At 42.5% G+C, this 14,334-nt stretch overlaps 1 protein-coding gene across 8 annotated transcripts in view; it reads right to left on the bottom strand.

Moving 5' to 3' along the window:
- jade2 (jade family PHD finger 2) overlaps positions 1 to 13,753 on the bottom strand; it is a 167,347-nt gene extending 153,594 nt beyond the window's left edge. For 2 of the 8 annotated variants that reach the window (XM_067996194.1, XM_067996200.1), the window contains exons 1-2: positions 13,083 to 13,740; positions 2,781 to 2,915 (exon numbers count right to left, since the gene is read on the bottom strand). The gene's annotated coding sequence lies outside the window, so the exon portion shown is untranslated. Of the gene's footprint in view, positions 1 to 1,151; positions 1,256 to 2,780; positions 2,916 to 12,341; positions 12,413 to 13,082 lie in introns of those variants that run through there. The other 6 variants (XM_067996196.1, XM_067996197.1, XM_067996201.1 and 3 more) reach the window with 6 other exon arrangements.
- Between the last annotated feature and the right edge of the window lie 581 nt (positions 13,754 to 14,334).

Here is a 14,334-nt window from a genome sequence, read left to right as displayed (position 1 = left end):
AGCTTTATTTTTACATTAATTGTACTCTGAAAGGTACTGATTGCAAACTTTACTGTGTTCAACATTTACTTTCATTAACGTGAGTGCAAGTGTGCTGTGCTGTCCCATTATTCATCGTGTACTAGTGCACCATGTTCTTTCTCATATATTGCTTCCGGTGCGATACTCTATTGGAAGGAGTAGGTGTGAAAGATTCATGAGAAGCTGTTTGCGATTCCACTTGCTGCCTACCTCCAAACCATCCTTCCTGTTGCCAGGTTCCGGCTGTGTGGGCCTGCATTTTCTGGGGTGCTTCTCCTGTCACTTGCAGTGACTTGCGAGCCACCCATCTCTTCTTGTGGTTTTCCACTTATGCTGCTACCAGAGGTCAAGCCTTGAGTGCAACTACAGACCTCTAGAAGCAGAGACAGTTGCGCTGCACAAGGTCTCTGAATCCCTAGTGTGTTAATAAGCGCGCCAAAACAAGTCATTATTACATCTTGGCCAACAGATCTCAGTATCATCAGAGCCTGAATTGATAAGAGATGCTCACCCTCCCCTGCAGATGTCAATAATGCTGTATAATGCTCAACTGCAATCTGCAAACATGGCTACACAACTCTGCCCAAATGGATGGTGGAATTTGCAACTCTATCCAGTCCAGCTTTCATCTTCTAGTTCAATTAAAAAAGTAAGTTGCTCACCAGCTTAGGCTTGTGAAGGTTCCTCAGTTTTATCAGTGGTCCGCACAGCAACATCCAGTCCTTCATAACCAATCAACCAAAAACCTCAATCTCTTCCTCATAAGCCATAAGCAGTGACTCACCCTGTGTTCCCTCTTCCAAACTCACCGATGCCCTCCAAAGTGTCTGCTTCAATGGATGTGTGTGATGCAGAGTGCAGAAGTGTGTCTGGTGATCCTGCAATACCAGCTTGCTCCCCCTGGGCCTGTGGTCTTTCTATAGAAAGAGCCACAAGAAGAGCGTGTGGGCATTGCTACGCATGCTGTTCTTGCAATGACAGTACATGTTTCATGGCAAAACACAAACAATGCTCTGAACCTGATGCAAGTGAAAATCATCGCCACAGAAAGTACATGTGATTATCATTGCACAAACCATGTGTCATCTGCACAGACTTCAGTATCTCCCAGACCCTACACCATCACCCACCCTAGGATTTCCATAATGACGTCCTCTAAGTGGGTAAAATGTTCTGTTTGCTTTGTGACACCACCAATCCTCACACAGTAGTGACTGTTGAATGCCATCTTCTTCTGCAAAAAAAAACAGTAGGCATTGCTTGAGATGTAATCTTAGAGAAAGAGGAAATGCTGCACAACAGTGTATAAAACTGCCAGGTCCAATAAAATGAAATGAAAAAAAAAACATGCTGGTTGAAGATGGAAAAGGAGATTCCGTTCTTTGTGCAGTTAATTCTATCTGTGTAATAATACTAGTAAGCAGGTCTCCCTTTTCTGGCCTGTTGTAATAGTTCCGCCTAGTTACCTCTTTTTTATGCTGAACTTACAACAACGAACTGACTAAATTTGATTTAACAATACTCTTGTATGGAACAATTCAGGCAAACATGACTGACACCAACACCCACCTTGGATAGCATTTCTACCAATGTTATATACACTCTTGCCCATATATAGCAATGTGAAATAATTGACACTCATTTCCATATCTAGCAGTGTGATAGATGTGATAGTGATTCTTATTGCTTACCTGAGCAATTTCCTTCAAACTGGACACCTTCTTCCATAAATCCATCCAAGCATGGCAGGTTGTAAAGACCTAGTTGAACTTGTACATGATTGCTTCCCTCACCTGCTGCACCTTCTGTTTAGTGGTGGTTTACCCTTCTGGTCCATAGAAGGCATTTTTCCATTCCCTCATGCTGTTCACAATAATCCATAGTGCAAGATCATAAAGCAACCTCTCTTCACCTTACTCTCTTCATCAATCCTGCAATTTGCGTACTCCACAGCTGGATTGATGCACTGAGCATTGTTTAGAATCATAGAATGATACAGCACAGAAGGAGGCCATTTGGCCCATCGTGCCGGTTTATAGTAATTACATGTATATTGAGCGGATTAATAGGTGATACAGCACCAACATTGTGGGTTTTTACCTGCTCAGTTGTGCATTTGTTATAGAGCCAAGAATGCACTTTCATGTAACACAATGTGCTAGGGTTAAAATTCCAAAACATAAGATTTCATCAAACCCTGAATTTAAAGAAAAACTTTGCAGACTTTGTAACTTAACATTTTGAAGGCTCTATCATCAAGAAATTACAGATGACACACATCTTCTGTCTGAAACTCTCTGGCTAGAAGCTTGCAGTATTTCTTTTTAAAGTTTGAGTTCAGTATGGCACTGCTACAAAACACACTGGACTTTGGGGCAGCAGAACGCTGGTTCACACCTGCAATTCCGCTCACAGTGTGTTACCAATCTCAGCCATGGAACCAAGCAGAGGCCAAGCACCTCCCAGAAGTGAAGGAGGGAGAGTCGCTCTGTGGGGACTCTCACACAAACTCCTTACAACTGGGTCCAAAGGCACACCAGTATCTTGAAAAGGTTGCTGAGTGCCACAAAAAAGCCACAAGGACAGCAAGCAAATAAAATCAAGAATAGATGTAATAAAATAAATCTGAATTTAATAATGCAATCTTCCAGAGGTATCGATCCAACCTAATATTTGAACAGGAAGAGAATCATTCCTCAGGTGCTGTACAGTAAGAACTACGGTTAATAATCAGATACAGTAAGCTAGGGAGTGCTCACCTGGTGATACAATCTTCTGGTCTTTTCAAAGAATTTGTCTCTTTTCCCAGATTATTTGCCCAGTAGCTACATCTTGTATTGCGAATTGTAACAGCATTTCCAACCAATCAGATGCTTCCAAGGGTGTTAAAACAGCTAAACATGAACAGAAATGTTACCACATTGCCTTCATTCAAAACCCAGGTGTGAAAAAAGTACAAGTCCAAGCAACAGATACAAGCAATTTTGGGATGGTCTTTTGTGACATTGAAAGAACATCTGTAATGTTTCTGTTTTACTTATTGTGTTTATAAAAAGTGGTAGTGTGGGTAGCGCAGTGAGCTGAACAAAGTTTTTTCACCTGTGCGTATGCAATCAAATCCAAACCTGAGTTTGGGGCAGTCATAACCTCGATTCCTGTGTGTATGAGTCCACAGCACAAAACTGCCCATAGTTCATCACTAATTGACAATATCGCTCAAATAGGCAATAAGGATGTTTGATGAGGAAATGGAAATGTCACCCTGACGCAAGGTGGGGTGTGGGGGTGCTATGAGGTTGGGTTTTAAGGCACGTTGAGCAGAAATTTCCTGTGGGCTTGATGCGGCAAAATTGTAAACTAGCTTTTTATGTGAACATTTACAATTTCCCTACATTTAGTACGTAGAGGAAATCTCTTATATACAGGTGTGGTAAAATCCACCTGCAGGCAATTCAAATAGAGTAAAAATTGTAGCGCTGTCATAATACACGCAAATTAATTCAAAGTCTAAATTTTTCTCTCTTGCATAGTAGTGTTGTAATGTGGGGGTGGGGACTCAATTAAATTTTAGTAGAATTTCCTAACTGACTGAGATTCTTATGAGAGTGTTTATCCAAGATCCACAACTGTTCTTATTATGGATTTGTTGTGTCAGCATCTATTAATGAGTCCTTTAAACTCAGCAGTAAGTTTGACAGGAAAAATACATTATTAGGAACAATGTGCATTCCCTCCCAGCACTTGAATCTTTGTAAGCAGAGGTAAGAAAGCATGAAATTAAGTTTACAAAAGATTTATGTTAATTGAACTCTAAAGAAATACTAGCAATGCATGTTTTGACACATGTCCATCATTTTGTACACCACCTAGGTACAGTAGTGCTGATGACCTGAGCACAAGAGTTAGCTGCTCACCTAGCCAAGCTGTTCCAGTACAGGTATGACACTGGCATCTAACTGACAATGTGGAAAATCCCCCAGGTATATCCTATCTACAAAAAGCAGAACAAATATAACCCAACCAATTACCACTCTATCAGCCTTCTCCAATCAACAGCAAATCAAAAGCAAAAAACTGCAGATGCTGGAAATCTGAAATAAAAACAGAAAATGCTGGAAATACTCAGCAAGTCAGGCAGCATCTGTGCAGAAAGAAACAGAATTAACGTATTAGTTTATATCAGACACTGAGAGCTCAATACTGCAGAAAGCCTAGAGGAGTATAGAAAGTGCAGGGGTGAAACTAAAAAGGAAATTAGGAAAGCAAAGAGAGGGCATGAAAAAATATTGGCAAGTAAAATCAAGGAAAATCCAAAGATGTTTTATAAATACGTTAAGAGCAAGAGTATAACTAAGGAAAGAGAAGGGCCTATTAAAGACCAAAAAGGTAACCTATGTGTGGAGGCAGAAGATGTGGGTATGGTTCTTAGTGAATACTTTGCGTCTGTCTTCACAAAAGAGAAGGACGATACAGACATTGTAGTTAAGGAGGGGGAGTGTGAAATATTGGATGGGATAAATGTGGTGAGAGAGGAATTATTAAGGGGATTAGCATCTTTGAAAGTAGATAAATCCCAAGGCCCGGATGAAATGTATCCAAGGCTGTTAAAAGAAGCAAGGGAGGAAATAGCAGAGGCTCTGACCATCATTTTCCAATCCTCACTGGATAAAGGCGTGGTGCCGGAGAATTGGAGGACTGCTAACATTGGGTACTGTTATTTAAAAATTTCAGGCCAGTCAGTCTAACCTTGGTGGTGGGCAAATTATTGGAAACAATTCTGAGGGACAGGATAAACCGTCACTTAGGAAGGAACGGATTAATCAAGGATAGTCAGCATGGATTTGTTGAGGGAAGGTCGTGTCTGACTAACTTGACTGAATTTTTTGAGGAGGTAACTAGGAGGGTCGATGAGGGTAGTGCAAATGATGAAGTCTACATGGATTTTAGCAAGGCTTTTGACAAGGTCCCGCATGGCAGACCGGTCAAAAAAGTACAAGCCCATGGGATCCAAGAGAAAGTGGCAAATTGAATCCAAAATTGGCTCAGTGGCAGGAAGCAAAGGGTAATGGTCGATGGGTGTTTTTGTGACTGGAAGGCTGTTTCCAGTGGGGTTCCACAGGGCTCAGTACTAGGTCCCTTGCTTTTTGTGGTATATATTAATGATTTGGACTTAAATGTAGGGGGCATGATTTAGAAGTTTGCAGATGATACAAAAATTGGCCGTGTGGTTGATAGTGAGGAGGAAAGCTGTAGACTGCAGGAAGATATCAATGGACTGGTCAGATGGGCAGAAAAGTGGCAAATAGAATTCAATCCGGAAAAGCGTGAGGTAATGCACTTGGGGAGGGCAAACAAGGCAAGGGAATACACAATAAATGGGAGGATATGAGGGACCTTGGAGTGCATGTTCACAGATCCCTAAAGGTAGCAGGACTGGTGGATAAGGTGGTTAAGAATGCATACGGGATACTTTCCTTTATTAGTCGAGGCAGAGAATATAAGAGCAAGAAAGTTATGCTAGAACTGAGGTTAGATTTGAGGTTAGGATCAGATCAGCCATGATCTTATTAAATGGCGGAGCAGGCTCGAAGGGCCGATTGGCCTACTCCTGCTCCTATTTCTTTTGTTCTTATGTTCTTTAACTGTATAAAACACTAGTCAGGCCACAGCTTGAGTACTGCATACAGTTCCGGTCACCACATCACAGGAAGAACGTAATTGCATGAGAGAGGGTACAGAGGAGATTTACAAGGATGTTGCCAGGACTGGAGAATTTTGGCTATGAAGAAAGATTGGATGGGCTGGGGTTGTTTTCTTTGGAACAGAGGTGGTTGAGGGGTGATTTAATTGAGGTGTACAAAATTATAAAGGGCCTAGATAGAGTGGATAGGAAGGATCTATTTCCCCTAGCAGAGAGGTCAATAACCAGGGGGCATAGATTTCAAGTGATTGGTAGAAGGATTAGAGGGGAGCTGAGGAAAACATTTTACACCCAGAGGATGGTGGGGTTCTGGAACTCACTGCCCGAAAGGATGGTAGAGGCAGAAACCCTCCACTCATTTAAAAAGCACTTGGATATGCACTTGAAGTGCCGTAACCTACAAAGCTACAAACCAAGTTCTGGAAAATGGGATTAGGCTGGGTGACTCATTTTCGGCCGGCGAAGACATGATGGGCCGAATGGCCTCCTTCTGCGCCATAAATTTTCTATGATTCTAATATTTCAGTTCTGACGAAAGGTTATCGACATGAAACGTTAACGCTCTTTCTCCACAGATGCTGCCTGACTTGCTGAGTATTTCCAGCATTTTCTGTTGTTATTTCCAATCAACAGCAACGTGATGGAAGAAGTAATCAATAGTGCCATCAAGTGACACCTACTCACCAATCAGTTGCTTAACGGTGCACAGTCTGGGTTCTGCCAGAACCACTCAGTTCCAGACCTCATTACAGTCTTGAATGAAACACTGACACAAGAGCTGAATGTCAGAGGAGAGGTAAGAGTAACCTCTGAACATCAAGGAAGCATTCCACTGAGTATATCATCAAGGAGCCTTAGCAAAACTGAAGTCAATGAGGGTCAAGAGTAAAACCCTGCAGTGGCTTGAGACATACCTGACACAAAGGAAGATGGTCATGGTTGTCAGATGCCAATCAATGCAGCCCCATTGCTACATGATATTGCTACAAGAATTACTCAGGGCAGTGCCCTCGGCCCAACCATTTTCAGATGCTTCATCAAAGACTTTCCATCATAAGGGCAGGAGTGGAATTATTCTTTGATGATTTCACAATGTTCATCACCATTCACAACTCCTCCAATAACTACGCATCCAATGCCAGCCTACAGCAGGACCTGGACAACATCCAGGCTTGAGCTGGCAAGTGCCAGGCAACATTCACACCACACAAGTGCCAGGCAAAGACCACCTCCAACAAAAAAGTCCAACCACTTCCCCCTGACCTTTAACGGCACCACCATCACTGTGTCCTCCACTATCAACCTCTTGGGGGTCACCACTTCCCTTATCAACACTAACTAAAAAAATCAGGGCCGAAGCTAGGTAGTCTGCAACAAATAATTCATCTTCTAACCCCTCTAAACTTCTCCATGATCTACAAGGCTCAAGTCCGCAGTGTGATGGAATATTCACCAGTCGCCTGGAAGGGTGCAGCTACAACAACACTCAAGAAGCTTGGCACCATCCAGGACAGAGCAGTTTGTTTGATTGGTGTTCCTTCCCGTGGACTCAATATCCACACTTCCACCACCGGCACACTGTGGCTGTATGCAGTATGTACGATCTATAGGATGCACTGCACCAGCTCACCAAGATTACTTCAATAGTACATCCCTCCCCTGCAAGCTCTGCCACAAAGAAGGACAAGAGCAGCAATGTTGTAGGAGCATCATCACCTCCAAGTTCCCTCCAGGTCACACACGCTCCTAACTTGGACATATAGTGCCGTTCCTTCATTGTCACTGGGTCAATATCCTGAAATTCCCTACCTAACGCCATTGTGGGGATACCAACACCACAAGGACTGCAGTGGTTCAAGGAGAAGGCTTCTCAGGGCCACTAGGAATAACAACAAGGGATGGGCAATAAATGTGGCCTTACCAGTATCACCCTCAACCCAAGAGCAAATTTTTTAAAGTCATTTTTAAATATCATTTTTTTTGTCTGTCTTAATCCATTGCACATAAAAGGATTTATTAAACTGCGAATGTCCAGTCAAAATCTGCTATTAATTATAGGGGTCAATAATATGGCAAGTTTATTCCAATTAGACCCAGCTACCTGCTTTAACAATTAGTTTGAGAATAATCCTACCTACAGGCTTCTCTGGCAGCACTCAATTCATCCATTGATTGTAGAATGGACACCCAGGGTGATGCATGCCGAGCAAGATTTGCTTAAAATCCACCTGCTTCCTCACAGTTGTGCAAGTTCAATTAGTTTGCTTTCAGACCAATCACAGACTGTTTTTATTTGAAGGTAAATGGTCTTTATTGTTGAATTTTTCCTAACCTGGTCTCCTCAGGTCAAAACTAATTGTGGACACAAGAACAGGTGGTCAATACGCTACCTGGCTTCCAACAATACCAGTCTGAAACCCATCATTAGGACGCGTGCAAAAGCCACCCAGGAACAACTATGGGATAGAAATTAGCTTGCTTCGGTATGCCTTCGCAAACTGGGTACAGGAATCAATCCTTACACTTGAACAGGTAGGCCTAACACGCATCCGATATTGGGTTTCGGGCCTCATTTATGACATTGGCAAACTGTGGACACCTACTGTGCGTCCCCAGGCAGCTCGCCGGCAGCGGTCTTTGGTAACTCCTTAAAGGGAAACGATCAGGAGGGGGGCAGTCGGAATTGGAGGGCGATTGGGAGGGAGGTGGAGGTCATGATGGGGGTGGGGGAGGTCACGATTGGGGTGGGGGGGAGGGTAAGTGGGGGCTGGTAGTGCCCCGTAGTTTGAATGTGGAACTGGGAGAAGCACTCCTGCTTCTGTTCCATCGGCTCCACATTCAGGTAAGTATTTTTTTTAAACTTACCTTTTTGGTGGCACCCTTAAGGACTGTTGGTTAGGCCGCAAGTAGACCTGATTTTCCTGAACGTAGCCGGCCCGGTGCAGGGAGCCCCAAATGGGCGTTAGCCTCCTTATTTGCATATGCAAAGGACTTACCGCCTGTTTCAGGCATGGACCCCACTTTCTTTGCCTATACTAATATGGCGAGCAGTGCACTTCTGACATGTAATAAATGTGGACTTCCTGTCCACCATATTGTAGGCTTAGGTTGCCCATTTAGCGCCCAAAAATCAGGCGCCGCACCAAGAAATTTCTAGGCCTTTGATTTTCCCTCTCCCTCCAATGGCAGATTGCCTATCACAGCATCTCCCCACAACAATATAGCTGAGTTCAGAAAATCAGCGGTGTGGGAACATCAAAATTGCAACTTCAGTGCTCCTGCACATTATGCTACCATGTCACTTCATGCATTATCTTCACGCCATCTCTCCATTGCAATCGATTTCAAAATAGACCAACGACTGCAAGTACTCCAAGGAAATGCCCCTTTTGGCTTGCTGCTCATAGACAAATACAAGGCTTTGCAAAGGATAAAGTAACTGATTATTATGGACAATTCATTGTTAACCTGTGTCACATCTAGGAGTAAGCTCAGGCATAATATTGACCTCTAGAGCTTCCTCTTCCTCTTAACTCATATATGTGATCACAGCTTAGAAAAAAAAAACAAAAGCCTTTGCCCTTCACCAAAGCAATGAAGCAAGGGAGGAACACAATACACAAACCACAAGAACACCGGTGTGCAAAGTGATGCAAAGCCAAGAGATGCTCAAAGAAAGGGGGAGGGGGAACCACAGTACAACTGTCATATTTCCCTCTCCACATTTAAATACTTTGTAAAAAAAAATTTAAATTTTGACACATTTATACAAATCCTAAAACCTTCACAGTAGAAGACACAAAAAACATACCAGAAATAGTGGGGAAACCAAGGGTCGAATGAGAGTGAGGAACTTAAAGTAATTAAGATTAGTAAAGAAAAAGTACTGGAGAAATTAATGGGACTAAAGGCCGACAAATCCCCTGGACCTGATGGCTTACATCCTAGGGTTTTAAGAGTGGTTGCAGAGATAGTGGATGCATTGGTTTTCATCTACCAGAATTCCCCAGATTCTAGAACGGTCCCCATGGATTGGAAGGTAGCGAATGTAACCCCGCTATTCAAGAATGGAAGGAGAGAGAAAACAGGGAACTATAGACCAGTTAGACTGACATCAGTATTAGGGAAAATGCTAGAATCTATTATTAAGGACATAGTAACAGGGCACTTAGAAAATCCTAATATGATTAGGCAGTGTCAACATGGTTTTATGAAAGGGAAATCGTGTTTGACAAATCTATTAGAGTTTTTTGAGGGTGTAACTAGCAGGGCAGATAAGGGGGAGCCAGTGGATGTAGTATATTTGGATTTTCAAAAGGCTTTCAAAAAGATGCCACACAAGAGGCTGTTACACAAGATTAGGGGTCATGAGATTGGGGGTAATATATTAGCATGGATTGAGGATTGGTTAATGGACAGAAAAGAGAGTAGGAATAAACGGGTAATTTTTGGATTGGCACGATGTAATTAGTGGGGTGCTGCAAGGATCAGTGCTTGGGCCTAAGCTGTTTACAATATATACCAATGACTTAGCTGAGGGGAACGAGTGTAATGTATCCAAATTTGCTGACAATACAAAGCTAGGTTGGAAAATAAGCTGTGAGGAGGACGCAAAGAGGCTGCAAAGGGATATAGGCAGGTTAAGTGAGTGGGCAGATGGAGCATAATGTGGGGAAATGTGAAATTATCCACTTTGGTAGGAAGAATAGAAAAGCAAAATATTTTTTTTAAAAGGTGAGAGACTAAGAAATGTTGGTAGTCAGAGGGATTTGGGTGTCCTTGTACACGAATCACATAAAGTTAACATGCAGGTACATCAAGCAATTAGGAAGGCAAATGATATGTTAGCCTTTGTTGCAAAGAGGTTGGAGTATAAGAGTGCAAAGGTCTTGCTGCAATTATATAGGGCTCTGGAGTACTGTGTACAGTTTTGTCTCCTTACCTAAGGAAGGATACACTTGCCTTAGAGGGGGTGCAACGAAGGTTCACTAGATTGATTCCTGGGATGAGAAGGTTGTCCTCTGAGGAGAGATTGAGTAGAATGGGCCTATATTCTCTGGAGTTTGGAAGAATGAGAGGTGATCTCATTAAAACATATAAAATTCTTAAGAGGGCTTGACAGGGTAGATGCTGAGAGACTGTTTCCCCTGGACGGAGAGTCTAGAACTAGGGATCATAGTCTCTAGACTATGCCATTTAGGACCGAGATGAGGAAAAATTTCTTTACTCAGAGGGTTGTGAATCTTTGGAATTCTCTACCCCAGAGGGCTGAGGATGCTCAATCGTTCAGTATATTCAAGACTGAGATCAATAGATTTTTGGACACTACAGGAATCAAGGGATCTGGGGTTAGGGCAGGAAAGTGGAGCTGAGGTAGATCAGCCATGATGTTACTGAATGGCGGAGCAAGCTCAAAGGGCCGTACGGCCTATACCTTCTCCTATTTCTTTTGTTCTTATTTTGACAACATAGAAGAAAAGTCCAATTATATGTCTTTACAAACCCCCATTCACTGGCTTAAAACACAAGTTATTTACAAGCACAGCCTGCAACAACAACTTGCATTTATATAGCGCCTTTAACGTAGTAAAAGGTCCCATAGCGCTTCACAGGAGTAATATCAAACAAAATTTGAAACCAAACCACATAAGGAGATATTAGGACCAGTCACCAAAAGCTTGGTCAAAGAGGTAGGTTTTAAGGAGCATCTTAAAGGAGGAGAAAGAGGTAGCGAGGCGGAGAGGTTTAGGGAGGGAATTCCAGAGCTTAGGGTCTAGGCAACTGAATGCACAGCGCCAACAGTGGAGCTATTAAAATCGGAGATGCGCAAGAGGCCAGAATTGGAGGAGTGCAGAGATCTAGGAGGGTTGTAGGGCTGGAGGAGGTTACAGAGATAGGGAGGGGCGAGGCCATGGAGGGATTTAAAAACAAGGTGTCAGAGGACAGGAAATATTAAGATTTTTCGATCCTTAATCTATCTATTACAATTGCTTCTGGTACCACCTATAATGTGGTATAGTATGAAATGCATTTGTTTTACCTTACTAAAAATGTGTACAAGTTAGAAATATCATCTTCCTTTCCCAATAAAAAAATTGAGCATGGCACTTTAAAATAAAGTTGCACTGCAATGCGAGAATACTTTTTTTTCCTGGAGTACAATTTGATTTTGAATGTGAATAATCGGACAGTAATTTTTCAACTTGCTTTGCACTGAATTTAGTGCTGGTACAAAAAAAAATGTTTATAACTGGTGTTTTAATGCTCGCATTTTGCAAATCGGATGATGAAAGTCTTCCACCCCAAAAGGTGCCGGCATAGGAAGGGTTAATATAGGTCAACGGCCCTCCTCTTCCTCCTGCTTCCCCCCCCCCTCCAACCCCGTTCCTCCCAATCTGTGGGCTTTCACTGAGTGCGTGATGCAGTTACAGGTCAAGTGATTGCCACACGGCATCATGCACAACACGTGTACATCTGTCATAAAGTTGTGCATCCAGGCCTTACTGTCGGCAGTAAAAAAAAAGTATTTTTTTTTTGGGGGGGGGGGGGAGGGGGTAAAACAAAAATATAGGAGTTTGGAGTTTGCATTGATAGTTTTAAAACGAGCTGGAAGTTATACCTGCGTGTAGAATTCAGCAACTTTTTTTCCTTTTTTTTTCTCCTTTCGGTTGTGTTGTTGCTGGAAGGAGGGAGGGAGGGAGGGAGGAGAGGAGAGGAGAGAGGAGGGAGGGAGGGGGGGGGGGGAGATATATGAAATTGACGAGCCACGCCTCCCCCCCGGTGAACCTGAGCGCAGCGAATTCGGGATAAACAAGAGCCACGCCCCCTAGAGTCAGCAGCGCAGCTTGCAACTCAGGAACCACCAAACCGACATGTACACAGAGACACACAATTTATTAAACGTATTTTCAAAAAAAAAAAATCAGCTCCTACGTTTCAAACGGCTGTCCCAACACCCCCCGGATCACGCAAATTCAAAATTATGCAACTAAATAAAGACGATGCATTTTCTAAAAAAAAAATACACCCCCCCCCCCTTTTCCTCTCCTGTGAGATCTACATATGCACACAAACCCCTCTCAAAAAACGCAAACAGCACCCCCCCACCACCACCACCACCACCCCAATCTCTGCTCACAGGGGTGCAAAAAATGTAAACATTTTTTTGAGTACTGAACTGCAGTAATTGGTATACAGATAAGCGATATAATATTATCTATAATAGAAAAAAAGTTGAGCCTTGCACTTCTGATCACAAAAAGTAAAAAAAAATAAGGATTTCTGCACGCGTGGGGTGCGGATCTGATTTCCCCAAAACAGTTACTCAGCCTTCTAGTTATAAACGATCAATAATAATTACCATGCAATTTTTTTTTTTGCTTGCTTGTTAGCTTCGGATCTAGTCTCTTTTTTTGCGGTGACTGTCCTCAGGCTACGATGGTGATGATGGTGTTGTAATATAAATGCGATGGTGCTGATATATGTTAAAAGCGGCTCAGGAGGAAACGCACATCGATCCGATGCACATTAATACATTTAAATCTCTCTCTCTGCCCCCCCCCCCTCTCTCTCTCTCTCTGTAAAAAAAAACATGCAGTTACACAGTGCTGAGATGGCTGCCAATGAAATGCAATGGGCGCTCTCTCTCTCACACACACACTTTGCAGCTCCTTTCCTCCCTCTCTCTCTCTCGCTCGCATTCCCACCTTCCAGATCACTTTAATGCAGTCCTGTTGCGTTTCTTATCCTTTCGCCCCGATCCTTTTTGCAAACTGCATCTTGTGTTTTTTTTCTACTTATTTTTTTTAAAAAATCTTCCCTCCTTGTTTTTTTTTTGCAGTACGATCCCTTCCCGGTTATAGTATTAATTTGGTTGTGCAAAAAAAAAATAAGAGCCCGGACGGTCGGATCGCAGGAGGAGACTCACTTTGGGAAATTTACCTCCAGAAAACAACGCGATTTTTTTTTCTTTTTTGGCACGGGCGTACACTACAGGACCTAGCAACGAAATAGCTCATACTTCAAAATCTTTTGGCGCCATATTAATGACGTACTTAAAATTGCCTCTTGAAAAAGACAAGATCTCCCTGCGTCAAAACCGGCGTCTTTTACTTAAATATTGCAACGCACAGAGCAAACTAAAAAGACTCGTGCCGCAAAAAAAAAGATGCGCGTTTTATTTATATTTTATTTTTTATTTGCAGTTATTTATCACACAGCACTTGTCAGTTATCATTTTCCGATTGCTTGCATTTTTATTTAAATTGTCCAGTGGTGTTGCAAGGAAAACACCTTACTTTTTACGGTTAGGGTTTGACCCACATTACACCGCAAGGTATTGACGGCAAGATGCAATTAACAGATATGGAATAATTGTTGTTCCAATCCACATTAATCTCCAAGGTGTATTTAAGCGATAGTAAGTTATCAACAACCTTGCACTCAAGTGCATTCGTGAGGTCAACTGCCCACTTTTGGGGGAGTTATTCTAATTGTTAAATTTCAGAAATATGAACTAATCAATAGCAATATATATGCACAAACGTGGATACGGGGAAGGTGTTATGATTATCTACGAGAAATGTGCGGTGCTGAACATTAAAGTAAAGAAT

This window comes from Heptranchias perlo, chromosome 14, assembly GCF_035084215.1.
Source record: "Heptranchias perlo isolate sHepPer1 chromosome 14, sHepPer1.hap1, whole genome shotgun sequence".
NCBI lineage: Eukaryota > Metazoa > Chordata > Chondrichthyes > Hexanchiformes > Hexanchidae > Heptranchias > Heptranchias perlo.
This window is presented reverse-complemented; position numbering and strand designations above follow the sequence as displayed.